The sequence below is a fragment of the Saimiri boliviensis genome, chromosome 3 (genome assembly GCF_048565385.1).
Source record: "Saimiri boliviensis isolate mSaiBol1 chromosome 3, mSaiBol1.pri, whole genome shotgun sequence".
Taxonomy (NCBI): Eukaryota; Metazoa; Chordata; class Mammalia; order Primates; family Cebidae; genus Saimiri; species Saimiri boliviensis.
In genome coordinates, this window is record NC_133451.1 from 23,480,704 (window position 1) to 23,496,274 (window position 15,571).

At 47.7% G+C, this 15,571-nt stretch overlaps 1 protein-coding gene across 2 annotated transcripts in view; it reads right to left on the reverse strand.

Annotated features, from left to right (window-relative positions):
- Window positions 1–8,485, reverse strand: part of PPARGC1A (PPARG coactivator 1 alpha) — a 698,725-nt gene extending 690,240 nt beyond the window's left edge. The window contains exon 1 of one of the 2 annotated variants that reach the window (XM_074395957.1): window positions 7,897–8,485. The gene's annotated coding sequence lies outside the window, so the exon portion shown is untranslated. The remainder of the gene's footprint in view (window positions 1–7,896) is intronic. The other variant, XM_039468365.2, reaches the window with a different exon arrangement.
- Window positions 8,486–15,571: the final 7,086 nt, after the last annotated feature.

A 15,571-nucleotide genomic window follows, 5' to 3' on the forward strand; every position in this document is an offset into this window, starting at 1 on the left:
TTTTGTTTTCTTATTATACAACCAACTCACTTTCTAATACTCTTTCAGGCAAGAGATTACATGAATGTCTTGTCTTCTTCCAGATAGAAGCCAGACGTTCACTTGCCTCTTAGCTTTTAGCTGCAGCTCTCTATTTCAAATCTACAGGAAGATGTGCTCACAAAGCAATCACAAGTGCACACTAAAGAGGGGAAGCAGATTAGAACCACACACCTGCTTTTCCACATTCCATTAAGTTTCCACATCTACACTTCCCTTTGCATCAACCACCTCCTCCCCTCCCCCATCCCCATCCCTCCTCCCCTCCCCTCACCCCCACGTTTCTCCTGTATGAAGACCCCTCTGTAACCTCTGTAACCTGTAACCTCTTCTGGTCAAGTTGAGCCTCATCCAATAGCAAGTTTCCCCACTGCTTCAGCGACTATACCGAATAAATGCATAAATGCCCATAAACCCAATAACTTTCTTTTTAAGAGATGGGGTCAGTAGCTATGATTAAAGGCACACATCATCACACCTGGTTGATACATTTTTATTGTTCTTTAGAGATGGAAGTCTCCCTGTGTTGCTCAGGCTGGTCCCGACCTCCTGGCCTCAAGGAATCCTCCTGCCTCAGCCTCCTGAGTAGTTGGGATTACAAGCACGAAAAAACATGCTGTGGCAAAACTGATAACTTTCAATAAATATAATCAATCCTTATTAACACACACAAAAAGGGTGGGGGTGGATCTGTTACCATATTCTAGACACTGCTTTGCTGAAATAACGATCTTCATGTGAAAATATTGTAATATCACCTAATGGCATTTTCTTCTTTCTTCTGTTTTTAAAATGTAGAATCCAAAAGAAAGAAACATTTTAATATAATTATTATATCAAAGCGTGAATTTTTCAAAAGAACCAAAAAGTCACACTGCCTTCTAGAGTAAATCACTATTCTGCTGCCCTTTTATTTAATGCCGTCTGCTGTACACATTTACCTCTTCGCTGGCAAAGTGTGATCATTGATTTCCTATGGTCTCTCTGGAAGGAAGTTCTGCTTCCTTGATGATGGATACAAAGGGTAGGTGACCCCATTCTCATTCCAATGCAAGCCTTGCACTTTTACATTTCCGCTAGGGCCACAGGAACGTGAAAGCAGTGAGAAACTCCTTGCCCTCTTCGTAGAGACTGTCTTGCTGTAACTACTGACATTTAATGTTTTCCCTCCCCTTCCCACAACTGTATTTTGGAAGATCACAAAATAAGGGCTGAACCACTAAAAGGCGTTAGTTCGTGATAGACATAAATGTTAGGTGCATGATTCAGCACAGAAGATACCTGTTACAACATGGGCGTGATGAGAAAGGTCAATTTCAGCCTAAATCTCAAATGTAAGTATACGTAGTACAAGCGGAAAGTGACATGCCTCACTATATACATGATAGGGTTTTGATATATCTGAATGATTACAAAATTATTCTATTCAGGTATCTCACAATTATATTTTTTCTGTTCAGTATTTTGTTGATACTCGTCTACATTTGGAATGAGCACCCCACTAAATCATATTTATTCTATTTTAGAAGATCCTATGTATCTCTCAGGGTAGATCAACCATTCAAACCAAAAACAATGGTAAACTTGGGGTGGTGGGGCTAGGGGAGGGATAGCAGGGGGTGAGGAGGTTGGGGAGGGATAAGATGGGGCGAAATGCCAGCTACAGGTGAGGTGGGGGAGAGATGGAGGCAGCAAACCACCTTGCCATGTATGCACCTATGCAACAATCCTGCATGATCTGCACATGTACCCCAGAACCCAAAGTACAACTTAAAAAAAAAAAAAAAAGAATGGTAAATGCAAAGATCTAGTCCAAAAAGCATCAGGTCATTATGGCTGATTCCACCATAAGAGACAAATTCACCTCGTTGATCAAAAAGAATTCTATCTGGTTATATAAAAGAAAGTAGGTAAACTTAGGCAAACAAAGGAGATATTCACTATCTCACAAAGCTGGCAAATAAATGCCACCATTGCCAAACTTGCAAGAAATGTACATGTGGCCACACAATTTCTTCTACGTTGGAGCAGAAAGTGAGTACAATGGCGAGAAGAGGAAGCTGGCACGAGTCGGCGTGGTGGAGTCTAGCTTTCCCTAACTAGAACTGAGACCTTAGACAAGGACTTTGCTTTCCTCATCTATCAAATGGGAATCATAATAAAAGTATCTACTTCATATGTTGTTACAGAGATTAAATGAATTAAATTCTTACAAAGCATATGGAACAACAGTTGATGGTAGTTATTGTTGCTGCCCTTCAATTGCCAAGTTTAAGGTTTACATAAATTACAAAGAAAAGCAAACAACAGCACTTTGGGAGGCCAAGGCAGTCTGATCACTTGAGATCAGGAGTTCAAGACCAGCCTGGCCAACTTGGTGAAACCCATCTCCACTAAAAGTACAAAAATTAGCCAGGTGTGGTGGTGTGTGCCTGCAGTCTCAGCTACTCAGGAGGCTGAGATGGGAGAATCGCTTGCAACCGGGAGGTGGTGGTTGCAATGAGCTGAGATCGCATCACTGCACACCAGGAAAAGGAAGGAAGGAAGGAAGGAAAAAGGGAGGGAAGGAGGGAAGGAAGGAAGGAAGGAAAAAGGGAGGGAAGGAAGGAAGGAAGGGAAGGAAGGAAAAGCAAATGACATTTTCAAGCTGATGCATTAAGTAAGCCAGTCGTACTGGAAGACCCACAACAAACTCTTTTCCTCTCCTATATATCTAGTAGAAACTCAAAGTCAGAAAAATTGGAGTTACATAAAAACTGGAGTTCTGTGAGCTGAATTTACAGGTGAATTTCTAAAATTTATTTAAGGTTAAGAAGGTAGGCATGCTTAACACTCTTTTGCAGTTCATACTACATCTTCAGGGAAATAAAAATGTTGGAAAGGTATAGAAGCCCAGCTGATATTTTTTGAACTTTGAGGTACTGGCTGTCTAACAACTTTGTAAATGGAGGACATTCCCAAGTCTTGGCTCATCTCCAGGGATGCCAACATTGTCACCACTTTAAGAATTATGAAATGTCCAGAAAAAAAATACTGAATTCTTTATGGTACTTGGACTGAATAGAAAAAAAGTGTTCCTCAGTGGGCTGCTTTCTGCTTTGGCTATCCATATTCATGGAGGTAATGCCAAGCCAAAAAAAAAAAAAATGGGCAGTCAGCACAAGCTTTCGACAGCTTACCCACATCCATTAATGATTCTGCACTGAAACATCTACCTTGCTGGAGAAGATACAGTGAGTATACAGAATTATGGGTACTGGCTAATTCAAAACTGTCACTGCCTACTCTGAGAAGATAATGCCTTTATGAGGATGCCATTTTATATTTCTAGTCTGGAAAATTTGACGAAGTGGTGGGGACGGGGGGCAGAGAAAGAAAAGTTTAAAAAGCATGGTCGAGCCTCCTGGGGATGTCTTTTACATAACCTCAGATTAAACTACCCAGTCACCAAAAAGCTGGTCAATCAGGTGAGTAAAATCAGGTGTCTGGCCTCATGGACACCCAAGCGGTCAGCTAATTGGCTCCATTTTTCACTTTGAATTGATTGATTTAATATCATACAGACCTGGCCTGCTTCGATTTGGGCTTACATAGTGATAACTAATAAGGTGACCTGGGTCCGAACTGCAAGCAGTAATGACCACTCCACAGTCAGCTTTCTGATAAAGACAGAAAACCGAAACAACTACAGGAGAGAATCACAGGTTGAAAAGCCCAACATCAAAAGATATAGCTCAGTTTTGGAAGCTTGCACTACTGCCATCCATAGGCGTGAAACTGTAAATTAAAGAATGGTCTGCTGTCTGCTGCACTGAGCCAAATCAGAGACATTTTACATATACACTTTAATTGGGGGTTTCATTCTAATTGAAGAAATGAATTCCACCTAGGCAGATGCTCCTCCTTCCTCCCCCTACCCCGCCGCGCGCGCGCGCGCGCGCACACACACACACACACACACACACACACTTGCTATGGTATGTTTTGCACATTGGCAAGTGGGTGCAAAATATCTGCAACATGGTCCTCTCAGATATAGAATGGAATTTCCCAGTTTTTAAATGGTAACAGATGTAGTTTCGGCTCTAATACACATTGGGCTGTCTCCAAAAGAACCACCCCTCCCTCCCCAGCTTAAGAATAAAATGTCACAGAATAAGTAAAAACCTGGTCAGTGATGATTTGTGGTTGGATTTTTGTTGTTTGTGTTTTTGTTTTTCAGTAATGAATAAATGCTCTCGTTTCTAAGCTTCTAGGTCTATATATCAAGAACCTCCATCTTCATTATTTTTTTTTACTTGTTTGTTTATAACAAGAGGTGTCATAATCATGTTTCTTGTGAAAATGAAAGTAATGAAAATGCCTTGTGATTCCAGGAAAAGAGCTTCTTAGGGAGACATGCCTGCCTGCTATTGATGTTGCAAAAAGGCTCCTTTTACATGGTATTAGATGTTGAGAGCACATCATATTGATCTAGAAGTAAAAAGCTTGATTTTTTTTTTTTTTAGTACGGTCAACCCTTACCTTCATAAGCACTTTATAACACTAGGAAAATGATTTTATTTTTAATTGAGGTAGAGTAAACAAATTGTATTTGAAGAACATTGCTATTTTTAGGAAACGGAGGATATGTACGCATTTTGGCAGGAATCTGGGTAAAATTATGAAAAAGTCTCACTCCTTGCAAATTTGGCCCGGGCCTTCCTATGGCACCTCTGCCGGAGTCCAAGATGAGATTTAAAGTATCGCCTTTGTTGTATCCTTTTTCTTCTTAGGAACTGTTAGGAGCAGTTTTCTCAATCATGTGCCCATGCTCAAATGCTGAAAATGCAAACTGGAGATCAGTAAGGCCCCTTATGCACATGTATTCTTCATTCCTGAAAATGGAGATTGTGGCAGTGCTGGAAACCGCAAATCCTGCTAAGATTCACTGCCCCGGCTGCATTTACCACCAGAGATTAACGCTTCGGTAGCATCTGACGCACCTTCCCCTAATGATGTACATCTCTCATTTGTTTCTGTACTTTATCTTAAAGTTCATACCGCACCACTGGAAGAAGGAATCAATACTTCAGATAATCTCCTTTCCCCACCATACAATTTCACTGCACTAGGAGTAGCACAGTACCCAATACCAGCCCGAGAACCAATCATTCTCCACAGAACAGAGCCAGCTGCTTTATCAGAAATTCTTTCGATTTTATTAGCAACGTGAGTCTCCCCTTCTAGAAGAAAGATGTTGCCTCTTGGGGAAACGCTTTTCCACCTCAAGTTAAACTAACTTTACCCGAAGAAGCCGGCAGTTTTCCTCTTTTTAAAACACCCCCCTCCCCAAATGGTTCTCTCTTTCCTTTACTCCGAATCTATCCCCACCCTGTCCCTCTCTCCCACCTCCTCTGGTTTCCAAGGAGTTTGCACGTGATTGCCTGTCTTACCAAATCCAGCCGCAGCCCTTTGCTTTTAAACGTTCTCAAACGACTTGTTTCTATCTCATTAAAGATGCTGCGAAACCTCCCATCTCTGCAAAGCTGTATCACTGCTTCCTTGGCCCCAAGTCTCCTTCCTCTCTTTCTTTGGAGGAATACAAAGTGTCTGAGTTTCACGGCCCCGGGGTGCAGGTCGAAGGCACGCGCCTGGAAACTTATCCTAACGCATCTGACTTCAGGAGTGGGGGGCGCGGCGCGGCCGAAGACGCCGAATGCCCGCCGAGCTTGTGCCCGGTGTGTGGTTCAAGCCTTTCGTACTCGCCTCTGTCCTCAAAGGCGAGCTGGGCTTGGTTTCTGACTCATCGACAGCCACACACACACACACACACACACACACACACACACACACACGCAGGCACGCGGACGCCTGCTCCTGGAGAGCAGGAGTTTGCGGATCCGGAGGGGTCTCTGGCTCTTGCCAATCCCGGGCGGGAGCGGGGAGGCGTGGAGAGCACCCAGGGCCCGCCAGGAGGGGCGGGATAGCCTGAAGAAAGCCACCGGCGCTGGCCATGGGCAGCCGGGCACCCTCCGGGCCCCGATCGTGCTTCTCCAGGCCCCCAACTCCAGCGCCAGCCCGACAACCTCGGCAGCTCCAGCAAGTTTCTACTCGCAGCGAGGCCTCGTGTCTCCCCGCTGCCTCGCCGCGAACCCTCACTCCGCGCGCCTGAGCTGCCCTCCCGCCCCGCGCGAAAGCCCAGCGTACTTCCCGGGGGCGGTCCAGACGCCCCCACCCGCGGCGGCGGCCCGGCGGTCTGGCCGGAGCTCGCCGCCGCCTCCCACTGCTGCTGCCGCGGCGGCGGGAGCCTCTCCAAGGCTCCCCGGCAGCCCTTATGTATTATTCACTCGGATGGCCGCGGCGCTTTCTGGAGAGCCCACGCGGGAGAGAGAGGTCTTCACCTGGCAGCTAGTAGTTTGGCGATTTGTTTCTTAGAAACTTGGGGTGATGCGGGGGCGGCGGAGCACATTTTTCGGTTATTTGCTTTCGGGGTTTGGCTTCTCTGCCTGGAGCTCGCAGGAACGCGCTGCGCCCCGGGCCCGGGAGGGAGCGTGCCAGCGCCGGCGAGCGCGGCGGGCAGCCCCGCAAGCGGCCGAGGCTGGCCGGCGGGCACCGGAGGAAAGGCGCCGGGGAACCGAGCTCTTTTCCTCGACACCCCCGACTCCTAACGGGCCAGCTCCCCCCGCGGCGCGCGCTCCGTGGGGCCCGGGAATCCCCGGCGCCCTGGACCGCCCACCGAGTTGCTAATGCCTTTCACCATTGCTCCTCCACCGCGCCTCTGGCCCCAACTTTCCCCAGCCCAGATACGCGAGCGCGCGCACACACACAGACATACACCGGCGTGCGCACACACACAGACACACGCACACACATGCTTCCCCTCCCTCGACCCCAGCTCTACTTCCCCGTGTAGTTTGGAGATGACAGATGCCTGTAGACTTTCACCAAACAAGCGGTGGGGGCAGCAGACTACAACAGTTATTTAATTAAAAGGCATTTTTCCTCTGTTTCTCGCTCCAGCTCCCAGAATAGCTTTTTCACCCCTAGACCCTGAGCGCATGCCTGTCTCTCCAGGTTACCAGTGGCCCGCTGACACCCATCTCCTTCCACGCCCCCCTTCCGGCGTCTACCCGGAGCTTCCCTGGGCCCCACGAGTCACACCGACACGCACACCTACAGGCCGGCGGCGGGGAGCGTCTAGAGCACGATGCAGCCGGACTGCATTGCACAGTCATCAAAGTTAAGTGTGTGTGTTTGTGGGGTGCCTGTGCGCCCCGGGGGAGGCGCGGGGTCAGAAGAAGCGGAGCCTCCACTCTACACCCGCCCCCCTCCCCCCGCCACCTCCGCGGGTCAGGGGACGCCTCTACTTGAGATTGCAGCCATTTTAGGGAAAGAGGCAGCTCGGGCCCCGAGGGGAGTGGAGGGGGGACAGCACGTCGCGGGGGGCTCGCGGCTCTGCAGCCCCTCGGCACAACTGGAAGGCGGGCAGGCGCCGGGCGCACAGGGGCGCGGCGCCCGCGGCGACTTGGGGAAGGTTGCGCTCGAGTTCCCTGGTTCTGCCTGGAGTTGTTCGGGGTAACGCGCCGGTTCCTGCCTCTTTCTCGGGTTCCCGCTGGGCTGAGAGGTGGTGGGGGAAGGTGTCGATGGCAGATTGGGCACGGGAGGAACGCGACAGACCCTGGAGACTGGAAAGCTAGCGATGGGGGAAGGGGGGTACCTCCTCTCGCCGGTTGGCGCTGACCCAGACAGTGCGACCCACTTGGCCCCCCATCCTCCCCACCCCCTCCCGAGCCTCTGCCTCCCCACCGAGTGCCAAGTGAGCGCGCGGCAGGGGGCAAGGGGCGCGACGCCGCCCGGCACCGAGCCACCCCTTACCTGGTTGGAAGGGGTTTCCCAGGAGGAGCCGTAGTTGTAAAAGAAGGAAGAGAAGAGGGTGTCTTCCGACAGCCCGCAGCCCGCCATGCTCTGGATGCAAATAAAATGAGGAAAGAAAAAAAAGCACACACACACACAAAAGCAACCCAAAATTTTCAAAATCAAATTAAACCAATAAGCCAAAAAGAAATTCTCTCGAAAATAAAGAAAAGGAGGGGGAAGGGAATGGCAAAGGGAACGGAAACTCTCGGCGGTGCTCCCTCTCCGGGAGAGGAGGGATGCTCGGGCTGCTGCCGCCGCCGCCGCCGCCGCTGCCGCCTTCTCAAGACGGAACCTAGAGAGGTTCGTCCTGACTTGGGCAGCCGCCGCCGCCGCCTGTGCCGGCTGCGTGTGTGCGCGCGTGTGTGTGCGTGTGCGTGTGTGTGGTGTGTGCGCGCAGAGCTAGAGACCGCAGGGGAAGAGAGAGGGCGAGATAATGAGCGAGCCGGGATGGAGGCGCAGAGGCAGCGCGAGCGGGCGGGCGGGCGTGTGCGCGCGGGGGTGCGTGCGTGTGTGTGTGTGTATGTGTGTGTTGTGTGTGTGTGTGTGTGTGTGCGCGCGCGCACGAGCGCGCGCGTGTGGCTGGGTGTGCGTCTGTTTGGGGAGCTCACCGGAGAGCCGGGGCCGTCACGTGGGCGCGCTGACTCCGCCGGCTGCCGGGGACAGCCTGTACTACAGCCCCGGCCACTAAATCAGCCCGCGCCACCAGACCTTCGCAGCCCGGGGCCGGCCCGCCGCCTCCTCCGACCTCCTTGCCATCCCCGCCAGGCCGTGCGCGCCCCGGGACGGCAGGGGGCGCGGGTGAGGCCGCGGGCAGGTGGGTGGATGGGTCCCTGAGCCCGGGAAGCGGAGAGAAAGACGCTCTAGGAAAAACAGCTTCCCCCGACCGCTACGTCCCGCACCCTCCTGGCAAGCCTTCCTTCCACCCTATTTGAAGATTTTTTTTTTTGAATTCCTAAAATCGCTTTTTCCATGCAGAGACCCCCTCTTCCAGCCACGGGAAAATCATTTCCACATAGTTGCTGTGTCTCGCTTTTCTTTCGCTGTGCCTCCAGCCCCCCGCGCGCGTGTCCACGCAGGCACAGATACACCAGTGCCTGCCTCCTCCCATCCCAAATGCAAACCCACTTCCTTTTGCCGGTTGCTGTAGTTAAGCTAAGTCAATGCTACATCAAACTAGGCTAGGCTGAGAGGACTGGAAAGTGGATTTAGGGGACAATACTGCCCCAGCAGGAAGAAAGGCTCTAGTTTGGCGTTCTGTTGATTTAACAGTTTAAAACGAAAAAGGATTTTGTACCTTCTGCACTAAAACTCAGGCCCCTTGAGTCACAATTATTTAAAGGGAGCTATTCTCCGAAGTCCATTATATGATATAAAAATGTAAACGGATATAATGTCGTCTCTCTCTCTCCCCACAAGATGGTATTTTAGAACCAAATCTTTCAGTTTTAATAATTGGGTGGCTGAAGGTTGTTTTTTTTTTTTTTTTTTCCTGCAAAAAGACATTCTTTACCTGCTTCTCCTTACTCTTTATATAGATATTTATAGAAAGTAAAACTCAAATAAAAACCAGCATATCTATGTAAGATGCTCTTAGAAGTATTTGAATCTTTGCAGGAAGACTTGAAACAACCTCGTATAGGCAGTTTATATTGTTTTCTTTCTGAATCCCGTTCCCAAATGCTGCCTATTTTTATTCAAACCAATTGTGTTTTTCCAAGAGTTCACACTTCCACTTGTAAATTCCCCACTGGAGCTCGAAATCCTCTGTGAAATAAAGATTTCCACAGCAACCCAGTGATGTCAGAAACATCGGCTAGTGATTTCAGAGGGGAAATAAAACAGGAGCGAAGAATGGCTCTAGAAAGACAGTTTCTTCATCCTTGAGAATAGCATGTCTCCTAGCAGAAATTCAGAAAACATTTCTGGCTAAATACCTGTTTTCTTTTTCTGAGATTGACTTATTTTTCAAAGGCATGTCAAATGATCTTTAAAAATAAATAGGTCACCATCCTCTTTTCTGGATTGGTGAAGAACGGTATTTCTAATCAGTGGTGTCTAACCACACTGGCCACTATAGATTTTTGTAAGAGGGGGAAAGATTTTTTTCTAAAAATTGATGTTGGAGAGAACATTAAGGGATGAAATTCAGTGTACTAACTTCAGGCCCAAATAATGCTGACTGATCTGGCTTCAAACTTAGAATAGTTTTTTTTTTTTAAGTATTAGGCCCACAAAAGTCCTATTCAGTTATCAAAATCGGTGCTGATCTCATCAATATGGAATAAAGGGGCCTCTCCATTGTTCCTTCTACTGTTTCCTGTGTCTCCTGGCTGAGAATAGAAGGGAGGAATTCTTTATACTGCCCCTATTTCAATCTCCCCACAGTCCCACCCCTATAAACATTAAGTGTAAACAGACTGGAAAACATAAGATTAGGCCCAATGCCTGGGGTTTCTTAGGCTTCTCATCTAAATAAGTTTCTTTAGAAAACATCTATACAGAGCATGATAGAAATGTACACTTTGTAAATTGCTTTTCATGTATACATTAGCCCAAGTTAACATTCTGTTCCTGCAGCCACTCACTGATTCCCTGACTTTAGCTCAGGTCCCTCATTCTCACCAATGGAAGTTCATTCTATCCATATTATCCCCTTCCCCTATTTGTTGGATAAACGGATTCATATCTTAAAACTATTTGGAAAGAATCAGGACTTTTTATCTCCATTCACAGATGTGGAAATAGGCTCAGAGATGCTAAGTCACCTAACCCAGGTCCCCCAGCTACCAAGTGATAGAAATTAAACCTAAACTTTGTGATCCCACCTACCTCCTTCTTCCAGATCTAACTGAGCCCATTGTAGGCCTGCTCTTATATGAATATTTCACCCTGCTACATACCAGATGGAGTAAGTAACCCTCTACCCCCAATTGAAGGTAAGTGTACATTCGTGACGTGTTAATTTAAAAATTGATTGCTTGTGCATTCACTCATCTGCTGTCCACGAGAGCCCTGATAGGCAGCAATTTTTTTTTTTTATAGACCAGGAAACTGAGGCTTAAGGAAAGGCCCTCCTCCCCAACTCCCACTCCTACCTACAGCTAGTATGTGGCAGAGCTGGGTCTTGAACCAACGACTTCGGGCTCATGCCTTCTCTTTCTCTGAACAAACATACAGGAAAATAGATACATGGATCCACCTGGCAGGCCTGGGGCTTCCAGAGGCATCCAGGGATAGAGAGGCAGGAACAGGTTTAAAAGAACCCCCTCTGGGCTCAAACAGAGGAACGCTGTATAAATGAAGTCTCACCTCCAGCCCTAAACATTTGTTTCCCCTCAAGTCTCCAGCTCTCTTTTTTAAACAGGAAAGTCCCAAAGATGGTCACCTGAGTAGTTTTCCAATAAAATGCCCCCTTCTCTGCTCACCCCCTCTGCCTGGCAGCTCTGCCACCCCAAAAGAATTCTGCCTTCCTCGGTAGATTTGCTCACCTGGCATCTGCACAGTAACATGGAGGTTTGTTTGCAGGTTCCCAGCAACATAAAAACAAACTGCCACCCCATCCCCTACCCTCACCGGGGCCCAGAACAGATGGAGACAGCCCCCTTGGGAAGCAGAGGGAGCCATAAGCTCATTGAGAAAAGATCACTCCAGCCACCTTGCCAGCTCTTTGCTGTGCAGTATTCAGAAGTCTGAAGATGGAAACCCAAAGCAGAAAGCTTTCCATTTCCAGATCCGCTGTGGCTGATTCTCTCAAGACACAACTCTTCTGCATGAATTCCCCTATCATATTGCCAGCCAAGTCATGATTTGTCACGTTGAAAATACAGAATTTGTTGAACTAATAGCATCCTATTAGTGAGAAATCCATCTTTATTCATAAATACTTTCCCCCCAAGAAATAAGTTTTGCATTCATCTCATATTGGAAATTGGTTAATAGTCCAGATGATGTGGGGTGTTTTCCTTGTTTATAAATGAGGTGCATTAGCACTCTCGTACCACTAGGGTATCATTTAGCGAATGGCTGCTCGGCTCTGCAGATGCAAGAGGCCAAATTCTTGTAGATGTGAATAAAAAATGATCGTTTTGGCTAAAACTGCAGATGGGAAGCAGATGTAATGTACAGAGGAAGTCGATTTCATTCCATCTCTTTCCTTTAATAAAATAAAGTCTCTTAATTTGTCTTATTTAAAAAAAGCATTCTGAATACAAATGCATGAGTTAACTTGAGGCAAAGTGAAAACCAGTTATCATTCCTGCCTTCAAGAAGTCTACAGTCTCGTCACATGTTTGATCTATCAGGATCTGGGGTTGCCACTATTTCTTTGAAACTGTAAAAGTTTACATTTCATCAAAATCATAATTACCCTGGAGAAAGATTAAAATTAAGAAGTTGCGAAACGTCAGGAGGGGAAAAGGAACGTATAACAGAAGAGGAAGTTATCTTTTGTGGAAAACACGGGATGCCAAGGTCAGGGAGGAGGGTGCAACAGTTAATGCAAAAAGAAACTGAGGCAGGGCCTAGCACAGTGGCTCATGCCTGTAATCCCAGCACGTTGGTAGGCCAAGGCAGGCGGACCACTTGAGGTCAGGAGTTTGAGACCACGCTCGCCAACATGGTAAAACCTTGTCTCAGGCTGGGCGTGGTGGCTCACACCTGTAATCCAAGCACTTTGGAGGCCAAGGCGGGCCAATCACCTGAGGTCGGGAGTTCAAGACCAGCCTGACCAACATGGTGAAACCCCGTCTATTAAAAAAAAAAAAAAAAAAAAAGAACTGCCTCTTTTGGGCCAGGCGCGGTGGCTCACACCTGTAATCCCAGCACTTTGGGAAGCCGAGGCGGGTGGATCACGAGGTCAAGAGATCAAGACCATCCTGGTCAACATGGTGAAACCCTGTCTCTATTAAAAATACAAAAAATCAGCTGAGTGTAGTGGCAGGCACCTGTAATCCCAGCTACTCAGGAGGCTGAGGCAGGAGAATTGCCTGAACCCAGGAGGTCACGGTGAGCCAAGATCGCACCATTGCACTCCAGCCTGGGTAGCAAGAGCGAAACTCCATCTCAAAAAAAAAAAAAAGAAAAGAAAACCTTGTCTCTATTAAAAATACAAATATTAGCCGTATATGGTGGCGCCCCTGTCTCTACTAAAAATACAAAAATTAGCTGTGTGCAGTGGCGCACACTTGCAATCCCAGCTACCTGGGAGGGTAAGAAGGGAGGACTGCTTGAACTCGGAAGGCAGAGGTTGCAGTGAGCTGAGATCGTGCCACTGCACTCCAGCCTGAGTGACAGAGTGAGACTCTGTCTCAAAAAAAAAAAAAAAAAAAAAAAGATCAAGGAAAGAAACTAAGAAGTGGACCTCAAAACAGCTACAGCAGTAATAGTAACAAATACTTAGCAAATGTTTCAAACGTGCCAGACATGGTCTATAGTACGTGACCATCTCTTTTGCTTTGGGCTTCCTTGAGAAAGGATTGGAGTGCAAGCTGTTTATTTGGGAGGTGACCCTAGGACACACAGGTAAGGAAGTAGGAGGAGTGAAAGAAAGACGTGGAGGAGGCTGTAAGACCGCCGCTGTAGGTAACAGGAGTTTAGTTCTGCTTGGGACCCTGTGGGAGGCAATGCAGAGTGCCCACTCTAGACTGACCCTCCTGGAAGTGTGAGGGCCGGGGTATTTGTTGATGGTCCAGCTCCTCAGTGGAAGGTCAGTCCCAGGTGTTGGTCACTCCTGGCCACATCCCACCTGTGGCCAGCACAGGCAAAGTGGGATCTAGCAGCCAGAGCAAGTCCTCAGGCAAAGGGGTGCTGCTGCTGATGGAATTCGGGAAATTCGTGGAAATGGTCATGCGTGGAGACAGTCAGGGCTGTGCGGATTGAGTTGGGACCAACAACATCTGCGACACAAACATTAACTCACTTAATTTTACAAGAACCTTTTGAAGTGGGAAAGATTACATTTCCAGTTTCTCCCAGGAGAACACAGTCTAAGCAAGTGAGGAGTGGCATCTGTTGTTTTTACCCAGCTAGTGTCGGTTCCCTCTTCTGGGAACAGCCCCCTGCTCTTCCTTTGAGAAGCATTCCTTTCCCCGTCTCAGTGATCTGACCTCACTCTCTCACTCCAGGGGTGTGCAGGGGACCCTAGCTGACCGGTAAGACCTCTGCCTCAGATTTTCACTGGAGCCATAGAGAGGTGTGCGCTCTCTGCCGTGAGAGCGAGACTGAGAGAATGTGTAAGGCTGGCGCTCTTCCAGGCCATTTGACTCCCACCAGGATGAACCCAGCTGCTTAAGAATGAAGCCAGCTCAGAAGAAAAGAGAGCATGAGAGGAAGCACTGCAGATTCCTGACTTAGATCCTTTGAGCAACTGGATCCAGCCTAACCTGAAGCTAGACACCTCCCTGGACTTTGAGTTGTGTAAGCCAATAAACTTCTCCTCATTATAAGCCAGTTTGAGCCTGACTTATGGAAGTTAAGAATCTTGGCCAAGATAACATATCTAATGAGTGTGGAGTAATATTCAGATCCATACAACCCTAATTCCATATGGTTCTTAACCACCATGCTCTAGAGTGGTAATTAGCATCTATGGCAGGACAGCTCAGAGCCACATCCCTTTCACTGCCTGGCCCTCACTGAGAGTCTCTTTCCTTCCAGAAGCAGCTGCCAATTTGTTTAAGAGAGTAATTGATCAGGGTACATCTCAGGTTTTTTTGTAGGCTTTTTTTTTCTTTTTTTTTTTTCTTTTTGACTCTTATAGAGGCAAACATCTCAGCTTTATTTGAATTGTTTCATCAAATCATTAAAACCATGTTCATGTCTTGATCACTTGGTGAAAGGCTAAAGTGGAGGTGAGAAAGTGTAAAAAGAAAATGGAATTAAGGCCAGACACAGTGGCTTACGCCTGTAATCTCAGCACTTTGGAATGCCAAGGCAGGCGAGCCACTTGAGCTCAGGAGTTCAAGACCAGCTTGATCAGCCTGGTGAAACCCCATCTCTACTAAAAATATCAAAAATAATTAGCCAAGCATGGTGGTGGGCACCTGTAATCCCAGCTACTCAGGAGGTTGAGGCAGGAGAATCACTTGAACCTGGGAGGCAGAGGTTGCAGTGAGCTGAGATCGCACCACTGCACTCTAGCCTGGGCAATAGAGCAAGATTCCATCTCAAAAACAAAAAGAAAGAAAAAAGAAAATAAGGAATTGAGAGCTTCAACCCTTGCCTTTTTTCTGACGACCCAAATCAGGAGATATTTACAGACAACCTCCATATTAGTCAGGACTCAGTTGCAAGTGACAAAATCCCAACTTTACCGGCTAAAACAAAACAAAACAAAATTTTAAGAACTTTAATGGTTCTCCTGACTGAAGAGTCAGGAGTAGGGTGTTTTCAGGCAAGGCTGGCCTATGCAAACCTCAAACAATGTCAACAACCCAATTTCTTGGCTTCGCTTGCCTTTGGGTTGACTTCATTCTCCATTCCGCATGGAGCCTCCAGCCGCACCTGGCTCACCCCTTCCTTTGTGTCAGTTGTCCTAACAGAAAGAGAGTCGACAGAGGAGACAGACGTGCATCTCTCTCTCTCAACAGTCCAGTCAAAAATCCTGAGGTCCCAAAATGCTAGCTCTGGCTGGGTC